The sequence below is a fragment of the Sus scrofa genome, chromosome 6 (genome assembly GCF_054392235.1).
Source record: "Sus scrofa isolate SSC_HxYL_T2T_F1_AM1 chromosome 6, Sscrofa_HxYL_maternal_Yorkshire_Landrace_v2.0, whole genome shotgun sequence".
NCBI classification, from domain to species: Eukaryota; Metazoa; Chordata; class Mammalia; order Artiodactyla; family Suidae; genus Sus; species Sus scrofa.
The window spans coordinates 44,433,900-44,448,871 of NC_139388.1; the positions used below are offsets into that span (position 1 = coordinate 44,433,900).

General features: G+C 50.5%; 1 protein-coding gene across 24 annotated transcripts in view; it reads left to right on the plus strand.

Annotated features, from left to right (window-relative positions):
• Positions 1–14,972, plus strand: part of ZNF536 (zinc finger protein 536) — a 530,657-nt gene that overhangs the window by 121,998 nt on the left and 393,687 nt on the right. For 21 of the 24 annotated variants that reach the window (XR_014805072.1, XR_014805071.1, XR_014805069.1 and 18 more), the window contains one exon: positions 2,154–2,269. The exons of the other annotated variants lie outside the window; for them this stretch is intronic. The gene's annotated coding sequence lies outside the window, so the exon portion shown is untranslated. The remainder of the gene's footprint in view (positions 1–2,153; positions 2,270–14,972) is intronic. 24 annotated transcript variants of the gene reach the window in all.

Below are 14,972 nucleotides of genomic sequence, written 5' to 3' on the forward strand. Positions count from 1 at the left end.
AATATATCATTTCAAATTTTGGCGTTTAAGCCTGCATCACTCAAAACAGCTTTTGTGGATTAGTAAGCAGGTGAAATCAAAAATCTCATTTCATATCTGACATTAATAACTTTCAGGGGGAATGAGCATTGGCATTTATGTCTGGACCAGAATCGAGCCCAATGTCCTAGAAACACAAGGGCAGCAGACAAACCTACTCACCAGATAGGAAAATAAATCATGCATAATGCAGAATTTCTACCTTACATGTTAATTAATGTGTGCAATCAATTACTGATGTTACAATATGAGAAAGAAACTGGTGGGGAATGGGGTAATAAAAAATACCTATAGATTTATCTGCTTCTTTTTTCTATTTAAACAAATAGTCTTCAAGCCTGTGAATGCTGTGTTGAGACATGCTCTGAATAATAAGCATCATAAAATCTAATCAGATTTATAAGAGGAATTGATTGTTGTGGCAGGAGGAGAGGGTGGAAAATAAGCTGAAATTTAAGTGTTAATTTTTATGCTAATCCACAGTGGCTTCATATGAAGCAATTTTGTTCTGTGCCACAAATATAAAATTGTCCCTTGCAGAGAAATGTCAGCTTGCTAGACCTGAAAGCAGTAATTTATTAGGTATGTTTCTATTAGTATGTGTCACAGTTGTTAGCAGGCTATACACACAATGGTGCTTCATACTTATCCTCCAAGTCTCAGAATGTTTCAGCTCAGTGGCTGGAACGTGGGGCATTAATACATTATCATATGCGGGGTGGTCTGTGCCCTGTGGACAAAAGGCTATTTAATACAATTTAATGTCATTCTGAGAAGAAGTGGAAAAATAAAGACGGGGAATAAAATGGCATCTGTGTGTTTCAGAGTGTACTCATGCACGAACCCTCAGTTTAAGAGGTATGACATTTCTGCCAAGAAAAAGAATAAAACTGGGGCATTTTTTTTTTTATAACCTGTTCCCCACTGCAGTATTTTCTAAATGCTATTAAGCGATCGATTTACACGGCCCCCGTGATGATGTCATCTATAAGAAGGGGAATGCAGATGACAGCAAAATACTAGTGACAGTGACCTTGTTTCAGAATCCTTGGAACCCTGTCAGCTTTGCTTCCAGTATATGGTTGCAAAGAACGTACTTTTTGGACAATATCTAGTTACTGGGTAGTGAATTAATAGAGTTAAGGGTTCTAATGCAATTCACATATAGGTCAATTACATGCGCCAACATCTGCTCTGTCACTAGCATTTGCATATAGCATTCATATGTTAATGATGCCTCTTTTTACTCAAGTAATATATTTAAAAAACAAGATTTGCATATCGGTTTGGATCAGTATATTACAAGCAATTTATCATTTTCTCCTCCTTGTTAGGATTTTAAGAACAATATCTTGAGTGATGGCTGCTATATTTGAGCACGGCTCTGATTTATACAAGAAACCCTTCAGTGGGAAAGCTTCCATTCTAAAGCTGCTTAAAGCCTTATAAATCAATAATGACACAGATGGACTGGTGATAATCTATTTAGAATGCCTGATCGCAAATATTGTTGTACAGATGATTAGAGTGGTAACTGTTTTAGCAGAGAGCCTTTCTCGCTTTGTAAATGGTAAGTTTGAACAAAAAAAGTGCTCGCACATGGACTTCATGTCAGGAAATCTTCGTGCTGGGTCTGGATTGCAAAGGGGAAAACATGGGGGGAAGAACAAAGAGACTTCCCGCTCCTGCCAATGTAATCATATCATTCCCTGTTTCTTTAACAAAACAGGACCTCTTAATGGAATTGTGTCTTCAGGTGTAAATAGCATTAAAAGCGGCTTCTCCTCTCCTCTTTGCCCCGATCCAGCGCAAGGAGTGAGAAAATAAAGTGGAGGTTGTCAGAAGTGGCAGCTGCTTGGAATCCTGATAAATATAAGCTTTTATTGATCTGATGAAAATGAAAGATCCCAGCGCTAGGCAGTATTTAGCTTCTTGTCTACGGCACGTCACCGGTGGCCTTGCATCGGGATAGATTTTCATTCTCATACACCGGATTTGATTTCATCTTTAACCTTTGCAGTGGAATTTCCTTGACCTCTGCATATTGCTGTGATTTGGTGAATTTGTTACATTTCACTTTACATCATTTCTTTCTATATTTCCTTTTGTGATAGGGAACTGGGACGGCCCTCTGGCAATCTGTCAGTGCCTGGATCAGCTGCATCCTTTCTGGGGTATTTTCTCACCAGACTGACAGTCCTTAAGACAAGTATGCAGTTAAGCTGCTAAGGTAAGTCTTCCGATATTAGAACTCTTTGCCCTGGACACACATCATTTCCTCCTGTTTGGTCGTGTTGACCTAACACAAATCCCAACCAAAGAGGCCTGCTCTCCCCCCACTCCCCTTGGCCAGGGGCTTCCTCCCAGCCTCCCCTCCACCCAGGTAGGGTTCCCCCTCCCTGCTCAGAGCTCTGGGTGAAGGGGTGGCCGGGCAGGGGCGGGACCTTTTGCTATGGGGGGAGGCATTCCTTTGTGGTTCCGGTGTGTTTGGGGGCTGAGCGGGGAGGGGAAACAAAGGAATCACGAAAAAAAAAAAAAACAACACCCCCAAAAACACAACAACGTTATTTTCCTCTCTGGGGCTTAATTCCTTTCTCAAGTTTTCTTCTGGGATAAATAGGAGGCTTCAATTCGGAATCCTGAGGTGCTGCTAACATATTCTGGTTCCAAGAAAGTGCCGCTGTTATTTTGAGTAGTTTTGATACAACCAAATCAAAGTGAAGATTTGAAATAGCTTTTCTGAAAGCCCAAGCTGAAGTCATAAATTATTCTGCACCATGATTCTTTCTGATAGTAAAACCATACCTCTTTGCCTGACATTGCTGAAATGTGGAAAAGTGAAAGTTAAAAATAAAATGAAACATTTAAATCTTGGCTGTTGAGAACCTCAGAGAGACATCAAGGCCAGTCAATAAAGGCCCCTATCAATTAGGCTTCCCCAGTTATCATCAGATCGGGTTTATTAGCGATCGCGCAGGTGCAGGGTTCCGGTAGGAAGACTGGGAGGGGCTGGGGAAAATGCCGAGAAATACCATCCAATGGAAAGCGGGGGTCTGGGGCGCCCAGGTGCGCCCCATGGCGGGGACCAGGGCCACAGGGGTGCCACTGCCTCGTGTATTCTTGTAGGAGGATATATCTGCAGCCAAAATGTTGGAAGTTCCCCCCCCTTTCTTTGCCTTAGAATATGTTGATTTCACACTGTCGTGAATATTTTCCATCAGTGTCTTGGTGGGTGGATTCCGTGTTAAGAAAAGGAGCCATGTGCACCCGCAGTTGTGGCCAAGGGCGGGTGGGCCTGCAGGGGCTGGGGGACGTCTGAGCATCCGGGCTCCTCTAGCGATGGAGGCAGCCCCGGGGCTTGCCGGGCCTCCAGACTGAGCTGTTTGGCTAGTTCCCTCCTCAGCATAACGCAGGCAGAGCAATTTTTGGTTCCATAGCTGTTTGGTTGGGAAAACAAGCCTGCGGTTGCCAGTAAGGTTTAGAATTTGCCTGCCAGATCAGGGAATGTCTGTGAAGACTATTTTCCCTCTTGGGAGGCAAAACACAGATGGGGGAGTTAGGAGTCTTACAATATTTAGCTGCTATATTGATGGTAGGGATTCTGCCACGTGGATGCTCACAGTTTCGAAAGGGCCAACTTAGTGTCTGAGCATCGCTGCCCAGGGCCTCAGGTAGGGGAGGCGGGGGAGGCTGGCTTTCCCCAGGGAGCGAGCGTACCAGCTTGCTCTGGAATGTTCCAGACTCTGTGCCACTTGAGCCCGGAGAGGAGGCACTGCAAGGATGCTGCCGTTTCCCCTTGACCCACATGGGGATGAGGAAGGAAGAGAAGGATGAATGGCCCCGCCTGACCCGACGGGGTGACCGAGGCCAGGAGCCGGAGGGACTTGGGCTTCTTCTGGCAAGGAGATGTGCCCCTCCTGCCTGTGATTCGCCAGACCCTGTGGAATCGGCCGGGGCACCGGCCTTACCAGGTTTCCTGCCACGGGAGCGTGCATCTAAAAAAGTTAATCACTGGGCGGGCCCTGGACCTCATAGATGATAAAGAAAGATAATGCACTTGTTCTTGGGATGGGCCATGAGCAGGTGGGGAGCTTTTCTTGCGTGGAAAATGTACATCTTGGAATAATGTGCAGTCATGGGATCTGGAAGTAGGGTTAGAGCTTTATATCCAAGAGCAGATTCTGTGCCTTGGAGACCAAGAGAGGGCATTGTCCTTAGAAACAGGCAGGGAGCACGTGGGCATCTCCTTCCCAGCCTCTTACTGGTTTTCCAGCCTCAGAACACAGGATTCCCCACCCTTAGAGCTGGACCCCTTTCCCAGGCAGCCTGGAATTATGATGATGAGACATTCCTGGACTTCTGAAGGTACCTGGGGGAGGGGGGAGCTCTAGCTTCTGTTCCTCTCCACCAGTGCCCTCCCCATCCTTTGAAATGGACACCTGACTTTCTAAACGTCAAATGCTACAGCACTGCAGCTTTGGAACAACCCAAGCACCATTATATAGAAATCCCAAGCCACCTGTCGGTAGCTGAGCCCCTCATACACATCAGAAAATGACTTAATGCCCTACCTCACCAGGGATTTCCAGGGCCACCCCCGACAAGGATGGCAGCAGAGCCTGGAGGTGTGGCGGTCCAGCCCCCGACAGCTTTATGCTTAGGGGAGACCCCAAGCTTGGTTGAGAGGCCCGGTGACTTTCTAGAAGGACTTGGCTCTCAGAAACCATAGGATCTTCATCTGACAGACACGGAGTGCCCTCCCCCTGACCCCAGCCCCGGCCACCGCTGTCCCCTGGGGCACGTGCAGGACCCTGGACTCGGGGCGCTGTCCCAAGGCAGCCCTGTTGCCCTGGTGCAGACCTGGGAGGCAATAGCCCTCCTCCAGGAAGTAATGACCTTGGTTATGTGGTGCAGGAGCCGTACTTTGGGAGCATAGAGGAGGGCGCGAATAATTGTCATTTCTGTGTGATAATGATGATAAGCCCTGCATATGTGTGTTGGGGGGTGCTTTGCAGCGGATTTGCTCCACACCAGGACATCCCCAAGGCTCCTGGAGGTAAGGATACCTGCACCTCCTTTGCAGCCGCAGAATGAGTTAGGAAAGCAAGGTCCCATGACTCTCCCTTTGCCTGAGCGAAAACTAAAATCAGAGATCCTTTGAACTCTCAAGGGAAAGTAGAGCGACCCAGGTTCTGGTCTAAGAGGTTCTGATGATTATCTTCATCCTCATCAATCCCCTAGCAGGTAGATAGATGCTCTTATGAGTTCCATTTTCCAGTTGTGGAAACCGAGGTCAGAGAAGTCAAGTGGCTTCCCCCAGGTCGCACAGCTGGTGGATGGTGAGGCCGAGGTGTGAACAGGTGCTTTTCCGACTTTGGGGCCTAATTCCTTGGCCATAGAACAGCCCTGGGTATGGCCTTGGATAAGACAGACAAGCTCCTGGCCCTCAGGGAGCTTATACTGTGGGGCTAGGAAGCAGCAAACCAGACAGCCATGGGTAAGACGATGTCAGAAATGGGTAAATGCCATAAGAAAAGGTGGGGGGTGGGGGGTGGGGAGGAGGGATCTACCCTTGGGTTGTGGGGGGCGGCCCCCCCTGAGGAAGGCACATGGGAAGTGAGAGGGCTGAAGGACCCGGAAGAGCCAGCTGGTGAACAGAGGAAGAGCATTCCTGGCAGAGGAAATAGCACATGCAAAGGCCCTGTGGTGGGAAGAACCTGGCGAGGGTAGGCACAGATTATAGGCCCTGGAGGGGGAAGCAGAGCGGGCCGTGGGAGAGGGTTGAGGGCCTGGATAGACTGGCCTTTGTAGGCCTTGCTGAGCACTATCGCCTTTCTTTTATGTTTATGTTGCTTTTAACCAGAGGGTGTGGCTTGAGAAACCTACCTTTCCAGGTGTGGGAATGCTCCTAGGAGCTGGGATTCCGCACGTGGCTTGACCCAGCTCTGGGTGGGGTGTTTGCTGTGGCTTTAGTTTTCTACCAGCGGGATGTTCTTGTGACTTGGCTAAAACTGGGAGTCAGGGATTTCAGGGCCCTTGGGTACAGGAAAGGTGGCCAGTTGCATGGGGGCCACGGCGATAAATGACAGTGCCCCATGGCGGAACCCCCCAGCTGCAGGCTAGCTCAGGCAGATTGCAGGTGGAAGCCTTCTGGGGCTTCCATTCACCACCAGGAAGTGTTAACTCCAAACTCATCACAATTGCATCTTTGTTATGCTGATTCGTGGGTCAGAGAATAACATGCAGAGTGAGTTTCAGAGTAACAGATTTTTGGTGGTTAAAGTTTAGGCCTCTTTTCCTTTGGGCAGTATGGTGGTTGTCAAGCAGAATTTTCTTTAGGAATTCTAGGTAATTCCTAGACCTGTAGAACCCTAGGGCGAGCTGAAACTTCTGTGATCAGAATCACTCTTATTTTGTAGGTGAAGAGACCGAGGCCCAGAGAGGGCAAGGGACTTGCTCAGGGTCACACAGCGAGCCATTGGCAGAGCCAGTCTCCCCTGAGTACAACAGGCCATCCCTCAGGCAGTTCCAGACAGCTCGGGGGCCCTCTTAGCTGAATGAAGGCTTAGTCACCTCTGGAGCCCTCACAGCTCCCAGCGCAGTCCCTGGCACCCTGTGAGTGGCCAGGAATCGTTCCCTTACGTATTGATTGACTCACCCTCACCTCCACATTTGGTAGTCATTAGAATTGGTTGCCCCTTGGTTTCAGCAAACTCACTATCTATCAAATCTACATTTCTTTCCAAATATTCTGGAAGGAAGGGACGGGAAAGCCCTAAGCCTGCCTAGATCTGATTGATGCCAACACCCTGGACACAGGGAGGCCAGGACACTGGGTGTGAGTTCCTGATACCTGCGCAGGGAGTTTGAGGGTGGCCTTGGGTGTTCCAGTAGGCCTGGTTTAGACGCTGCAGCTTTTGGAGAAAGTGCTGAAGGCAGCTTGGCCAGGGGAGGGCTCGGCCTCTGCCCCAGAGTGTGCTGTAGGGAGGCACCTACAGCCTGGCCATCTCTCGCTGGGGAGATGTCCCCACATTCAGGGTCCAGGTGGGAAACGCAGGAGGCCGGGTGTGTGCAGACAGGCTGGGAGAGCTGAGGTCTTGGAAGGGCCCACTCAGCTCTCATCAATTGCACTTGGGGACGTGGGCAGACTTTTTCCATGTCGTTATAGTTTTTAAGGAAAAAAGAAGTCAAAAAAAGTGAAAATCTGGGTCTTTTCCGCCAATGTGGGCAACTAAGTTAGAAACAAAAAAGGGAGTTCCTGTAGTGGCGCAGTGGTTAACGAATCCGACTAGGAACCATGAGGTTGTGGGTTCGGATCCGGCGTTGCCCTGAGCTGTGGTGTAGGTCGCAGACGTGGCTCGGATCCCGCGTTGCTGTGGCTCTGGTGTAGGCCGGTGGCTACAGCTCCATTAGACCCCTAGCCTGGGAACCTCCATATGCTGCGGGAGCAGCTCAAACAAAGTCAAAAAGACGACCAAAAAAAAAAAAAAAAGAACTTTCTGCAAAGCTGCGGCCAGTTTTGTGAGACTCTCCCACTCAGGCTGAGCTCAGGCTCCTACGAGCAGTGGGTTAGGACTGGCCAGTGCTGACCTGAGCTGCCTGCAGCACAGCCCAGGCTCTGGAAGCACCTGAAGAGGCAGGACAAGGTGACACTTGCAGGTCCCGGGCCTCATTCTTCTGCCCTCTTTCTCTTACCGTGAGGAGTGGGGGAAGGTTTCTGATTGCACAGTGTGGGCTGAGGCCTGGAAGAGGTGCAGCAGGAGAAAAACACCTATCCGAGTTCCCGTGGTGGCTCAGTAGAAACACATCTGACTAGCATCCACAAGGATGCAGGTTCGATCCCTGGCCTCACTCGTGGGTTAAGGATCCGGCATTGCCATGAGCTGTGGTGTAGGTCGCAGATGTGGCTTGGATCTGGCATTGCTGTGGCTGTGGCATAGCCCGGTGGCCACAGCTCTGATTAGACCCCTAGCCTGGGAACCTCCATGTGCCATGGGTGTGGCCCTAAAAAGACAAAAAAAAAAAAAAAAAGAAAGACAGAAAAAGAAAAACACCTACCCTTTGGGGAAGGTGGTCAGGCTGCCCACCTGCAGGCCTCCACATCCCACCTCACTCTGGGTCTCCTGGGTTATAGGGCACCTGCAGGCTTGTGTCTAATAGGGACACATGGTGATGCATGATGCATGATTCTGCCCTCAAAGGGTGGGCGACTGAACGAGCCCTCCTCATGCCAGTCCTGGGCCTGTTGGGGCAGATGCCCAGGCTTCCTTAGAGTTTTGATTTGGTCTTTGTACCTGGCTGATCCACTCATGTTGCCTACCTGTGTTTGGGAGGGGGCAGTCCTGACTCTGCCCCAAGCGGACCAGGAGCTCTGGCTGCCACTGGACATGGGCACGGACCCTGGGACGAGATGAAAGAATAAGATGCTTTCTGTCCTGGGAGGTCACCTGGTGGGGGGGAGAAACGGCCAAGCCGTTCAGCCTACCCACTTCTGGTCCCTTTCCTGGTCCAGTGACTGCTCCATCCTGCAAAGGTCCTCAGCTCCCCCGAGAGGCAGGCAGGTGACCCAGCATGCCCTGAGATGGGGGGCAGAGCCCATCCAGCTGCCTGCGGGTGGCTCCTTCGGGCTCGAGGGCTGGGCAGCGGATTGCTGGGTCTCTGAGCCTCGCTTCCCGTTGGCCCCTGCCTGGCTCCGCTCCTCCGGGTGCATTCCCTTCACCCGTCCACATGCAACATGGAGTTTCTGTGTGTGTAATATTATTTGTTTTTATTTCTGTAATCCCTTTATTGTTTGCACAACTGCTGTCAGACTGTTGCCTGAAAGTATCACAGGATAATTGCAGAACGCCTGCATAAGTAATTTCTTATGAAATCGGGCCTTGTCTGCATATAAAATTGTTTGTCGTTGCTGCATACATGGACTTCATTATATCCAGGCTGTTTACTGGGCTCGCACCTTCCCCCCAGCCCCCCAGCCCCCCAGCGATGGGAGGGCCTGCCACGGGGAAATCATGAAAGACCCTCGGTATTCGTTTGGGTCCTGGGACATGGCTGGAGGGGGGACAGGCCGTCCGATGTGGTCAGAGAGAGCCTGGCCCTGGAAGGAGAGGGGGACCCCGTCTGGCTGCTGGGGAGGCCAGGGCTGAATCCGCTTGTGCCGGGCATCTCTTGCGAGCACATTTCTGTGATATTAATGGTGTGTGGTAGTGAACGAAATGTGTTTTATTCTCGAGTCTCACCCTGCTGTTATCAAAGTAACTTCCAGCTTATTAGCGACAAAGGACTTTTCTCCTCTCTGCTGCCCTGTTCGCCAGGGCTTCCTGAATTAAACTGCTGTTTCCTGTCCTTTATATGCATGACCACATCTGGGTAGCCTGCTCACAGCCCCGATGCTTAATAACAATCACCTTCCCTTTCAGTCTCTGTTGATTGTTTCTAATTCACTCTGACAGATAGTGCCTGACAACTTGCCGGCTTTTCCCTCCCTCCGTGACCTGAAGTTACTCACAGCACTTATATAGTCTGTCATTTTTAATATTTGATTTCATTTTAAGTTATGTGTTTTACGGAGACGATGAAACCAAAAAAAAAGGGGACTTGTAATGGAACATAAATTTAACCCTTCTTGCCATCCGGCACCCGCCGGAGGCCCCCCCCCTCCCCCGCATGCCTGGGTGACAGTGTCTCCTTCCTGGCGATGCGGTGGCGGCGGCGGCTGGGGCTCCTGGCTTTGCGTTTCTTCTTTCTCTTTGCTTTCTCGCTCCCTCTCTGTTTTTTGTCTTTCTTTCATTTCTGAACACAAAAGCTCCCCGTCATCTTCTTTCCCTTTCAGGGCGCTTGATGAGTTTATGGCGCTAATAATGGGGTTTGCTGCTTTGCAACTGGGGTGTAATTGAAAGACCTTTTTGGGGGGGTTGCCTCTGGGGTGGGGGAGTCAGGGGAGAGGCCTAGCCAAGCTGAAATGACCAGCTTCGGTTCAGGTTCAGAACATGGACTCGATCTTGCTTTTCCGAGGCGGTTCCCTCGGGGCGACTTTGCGGGGCAGAGAAATTCCAGCTCCTCCTGGGTTTGGGAGGAGCCCTTGGGGCCAGCCCTTCCCCAGACTGGGGACCAGGCTGAGGCTGGACATGCAGCTCCTTCTGCCTCTTCCCTCTGAGTCTGCCTGGGGAGCAGCCTGGCAGGGCAGGCGTCCTCGCGAGGGGCGGGCGGCCCACGTCACCCCAGGGTCCACTCTGCCATGACTTGGCCTTTGTTTGCCACCAGACAAAGGCTCCTGTGTCCCTCTTGGCCCTTCAGAGGTTGAGAGCTGTGAGGCCGAGCATTAGGTCAGCTTTGCAAATAGACACCACAAAATAAAAAAAGAAGGAAAGGAAAAGAAGGCAAGCCATGTTAACCCATGGTGCCTCCCTGGTGCTGCTGGCCCTCGGTGGATGTCCGTCTGTCCCACGCAGTGTGGCAGGAATGGCCGAAGCAGTACAAGACATTTGGGTTGGCTCTCAGTTCAAAAAAATTCAGTTTCACCACTGCCTGTGCCTGGACGCCCCATGACCGCAGTACCGCCTGAGCATACGAGCGGCCACACTCTGGGGGGCCCTTTCTCCAGGGCCTTAGGCTAAGCCTGCCTTTGGCTCCTGCAGCTGCAGCCCCGAAGCAGAGGTGTGCCCCTCCCAGGGACCAGGCAGGCAGATTTCCAGGAGGCTCTTGCAAAGGGAGGATGCTGGAGGTGAGGCCACACAGGGTGGTTCTCACCAGGGCTGCAGGGCAGCAGGGCCCCACAGCCTGGGCCTGAGGATTCATGTAACTCTTCAGTTGAAATCAACAGAGATGCGGGAGCCCTGCCGCCATCCGAAGCAGGGAGTGGATACAAACCCAGAGTGGAGAGGTTGCACCGATCACAAAGGGATGTGACCTGGGCCACCTCAGAGATTAAACAGAGGGCCACGGATCCAGATTCAGGGGAGAGACCCAATGGTAAAGAGATGTCAACCAACCATAAGGGAGCCAGTGAGTGTTGTGTGCTTTCTCTGGGTCTCTGGAAGGCCGCTCCGCAGGGGGTACTGGGCTTAGCCCAGAGAAGCACGGGGACTCCAGGTAGGCCTGGGTGCCCTGCCCCCTGCAGGTGTTGTAGCTGCTTCCTGCTATTCTGCTGCCCCTGGGTCCGGGCCTGCAGCCCGAGGTCCTCGGGGGACCGGCCACGTCCTCATCTTGTTCCAGCTACTCTCCCAGCAGGACTCTTGCACTGGGGAGTTTTGTCACCACGCTTCCCTTTTCCAGAACTCGAGTTCTTCCTCTCCCTCGGGGCCCTGTGGAGGCACTGGGGAAATAGCTACTGTCTAAGGGAGACTTTCTTTCCCCTTTTTTTTAGTCCCAAACATCCCATCCCTGGTTCCCTTTCTTCCCTCTGAAAAGGGTGAAAAAGTAACGAGTGGGTGTTTATTTGGATGGTTTTACAGTGATGCTTGTATTTTTTTTTTTTTTTGAAATGATTGTGTGTGGTTTTAGGCATCTGATTAAAATAAAAATGGAGGATGATACACACTGAGTTGAGCGGGCACACACCTCTTAACCGTGTGTGGGAAATACAGATCCGTGTTCACCGGGGTGTGTTATCCGTGAGATAAGGACGAAATGACTTCTCCTTTTCACTGACCCAGATGGTCTTTCAGTGCAAGGTAATGGGCCAGGGGGTAAAGAAAAGTCTTGTTTTCCTTCCCTATCTCTCGATATTTGTAACCTACTGGGCAGACCAGTGTGTGTGTGTGTGTGTGTGACATTGATTGCCAGGCAGTGGTGTTGGCTCTCAGTCTGGGATAATCCTCCTACCAGCCCCAGCTCAGTGAGGCTGGGCTGAAAGGAGCCAGTGTCATGAAGAAAAATCCAGAGGGAGGGCAAGGGCCTCCGTGCCCTTTCTGCTTTCAGGAGGGCAGTTGAAATAGAATTTTCAAGCGGGTTCTGTGTTTGAGGTTTAACCTCCAGCAAGGCCAAAGTATGCTTTTATTCCCCTTAAGATGGCCTGCTTGGCTATTAAGAGTTCTTGTTTTAGAGTCAGAGAGAAATCAGGGGTTGAAATCGGCTAAGACTTTGTTTAGGATTTTGTGTCACTGGGGTGCATCTATTACCTAAGTGAGTTGGGGCAATGGTGAAGGAGAACCCCCCACCCCAAGAGTCTGGCTTTTCTGGGGAGCTGGTGTGGGGCTCTGGGTCTGGAAGGCCCTCAAAGGCACTGCTTTCCCAGGAGGACGTTCTCACCAGGGCTGCAGGTCAGCAGGACCCCACGGCCTGGGCCTGAGGATTCATGCAACTCTTCAGTTGAAATCAACAGAGATGCGGGAGCCCTGCCGCCATCCTAAGCAAGGAGTGGGTACAAACCCAGAGTGAGAGGTTATGTTGATCACAAAGGGATGTGACCTGGGCCACCTCAGAGATTAAACAGAGGGCCACGGATCCAGATTCAGGGGAGAGACCCAATGGTAAAGAGATGTCGACCAACCATAAGGGAGCCAGTGAGCGTTGTGTGGTTTCTCTGGGTCTCTGCAAGGCCGCTCCTTTCTCTGTGCTCAGCGCTGCACATCATTTTAAGAAAGGAAAGACCAGACTTGGCTTGTGGCTCGGGAAGAGCTTCATGGACAAGCTGGAGTCGGAGCTGGGCCTTGGGGACCAGGGAGACTTTTATAGACTTTTTACGAGTGCCAGGCCCGAGAGAAGGGGCTTGCAGAGGGCTGGAGATTTGGCAGGTGCACTTGCAGCTGGGGGCAGGGATGTGTTTGGAGGGGCTGGGGGCCATTCCAGGTGAAGCAGGAGAGGGCAGTGGAAAAGCTGGGGATGGGTGTGGAGTTGGGGGTGACACGCAGCTCTGTTTTTTTGGGACCTATGCTCTAAGTGAGCGTGAGTGGAGGTGTGGCTTGGTGCCTAATGGTGAAAGAGACCAGGGGAGGGACTCATGATGCATGGAGACACACCCCAGAAACAGGCATGGCAGGTGGACTGAAGGTTGGGGATCAGTATATGCACACTGGGGTCCAGAGGATGGATAGTCAGCATGGACCTGCTGGATAGCACAGGGAACTAACTCTACCCAATATTTCGTGATCATCCATATGCGAAAAGAATCCCCCCCCCCAAAAAAAGGATGTGTGTCCATGTCTAACCGAATCACCTCCTTGTACAGCAGAAATGATTGCAACCTTGTAAATTAACGAGACTTTAAGAAAACTTGAAAAAAAAAATCAGTGGGCATCGGGAAGATGCTTTGCGCGATCTGATGCTGTCCTGGAGCAGTGGACGTGGGAAGGGGGAGAAAGAGCCGAACCGGATGCTGTCCTCTTGTTCCGGGCTCACAGTGACCTCAGAGAGAGGCACTGCAGTGACAGCATTGGGGTTGGGGGTGTCCGGACTGTCCGGCCCGCCCTGGTGCTCTGTTGTAGACGGTTTGCCCATCTTTCAGACCTGGGCCATGAGCTGTGCACTGTACATTGGCCTTTCAAAAATAATAATAATAGGACGTTCCCGTCGTGGCTCAGTGGTTAACGAATCCGACTAGGAACCACGAGGTTGCGGGTTCGGTCCCTGGCCTTGCTCAGTGAGTTAAGGATCGGAGTTGCTGTGGCTCTGGTGTAGGCCAGTAGCTACAGCTCCGATTAGACCCCTAGCCTGGGAACCTCCATGTGCTGCGGAAGCGGCCCTAGAAAAGGCAAAAAGACAAAAAAAAAAAAAAAAAAAAAAAAGAATAAGAATAATAAAAAAAAGAGAGATTGCCCTTTAAGCCCCCCTCCCCCCACTCCCACATTTTGTATTCATCAGGGTCATACTCATTTTTCTGTTCATACGTATACAAAAGATGCACTTTGGGTTATACAAGGGGTAGATGCCAATGTCAAGAGCAGACAAGAACAATGGAACAATTAGCAGATTCATCAGTTCTTCTGCTTATACTTCAATTCCAAGAGTGAAATGTTCGTTTGTTCAACTCTCTGCTTTACGCCTTGATCACAGTGTGAACGTGTTGACTAAGCTTCGCTTCCTGGTCAGAGGGTCGGGACCCATGGCTTTTAAACATGCTTATATGAAATCCAAACATTCATGGCCACTGGTGCTCTTGAAATCAAGGCACAACTTATAAAACGAACACATCATTATCTTGTTTATCCAGGGTATAAATAGAGTTCATGCATTTAAAAATTTTTCTTCCTGATAAGGACTTTAGCCAGCGTTTGGTCTTCAGATAGCCTTTCTCCCTGGCCTGCTTTTCTCTCTCTCTCTTCTCCCTCCTCCCCTTCCCCCTCCCTCTTACCCTCCCCTCCCTCCACCCTTTCTCCTTCTCTCCTTCAGAAAAGGAGGGACCTATTGGAGTTCTGTGGCTGCCCCTGGAAGAGGCAGGACCAGCCTGGGGCTTTCTTTCTTGGAGTCCTTTGCCACTTCCATGAATCCAAGGAAGGGCTGTGAAGCCCACACCTGCCTCTGACAGCCCAGCTGGGGACCAGGTCCAAAGAGCGAGGTTCCCCGGGGTTGAGACCTTCCTGGGTGCTCCCTGACATGGGGTGGGGGTACGGTTTATGCCCAGAATGACTCCTTAGCTCTAATTCAGACAGAGCTCATTTTGGATTTTTATCGTACCTGCTATGACACACTCCTAGCTTTAATATTTTTGGAGACACACTTCTTTTATTTTATTTTATTTTATTTTATTTTGTCTTTTTGCTATTTCTTGGGCCGCTTCTGCGACATATGGAGGTTCCTAGGCTAGGGGTCGGACACACTTCTTTTAATTAAATATTATATTTAGATTTGGGGTTCATAGATGCAAACTCTATTGCCTTTGGGATGGATAAGCAATGAGATCCTGCTGTATAGCACCAGGAACTCTATCTAGTCACTTAGGATGGAACATGAGCATGTGAGAAAAAAAAATGCATATGTGTATGTGACTGGGTCAC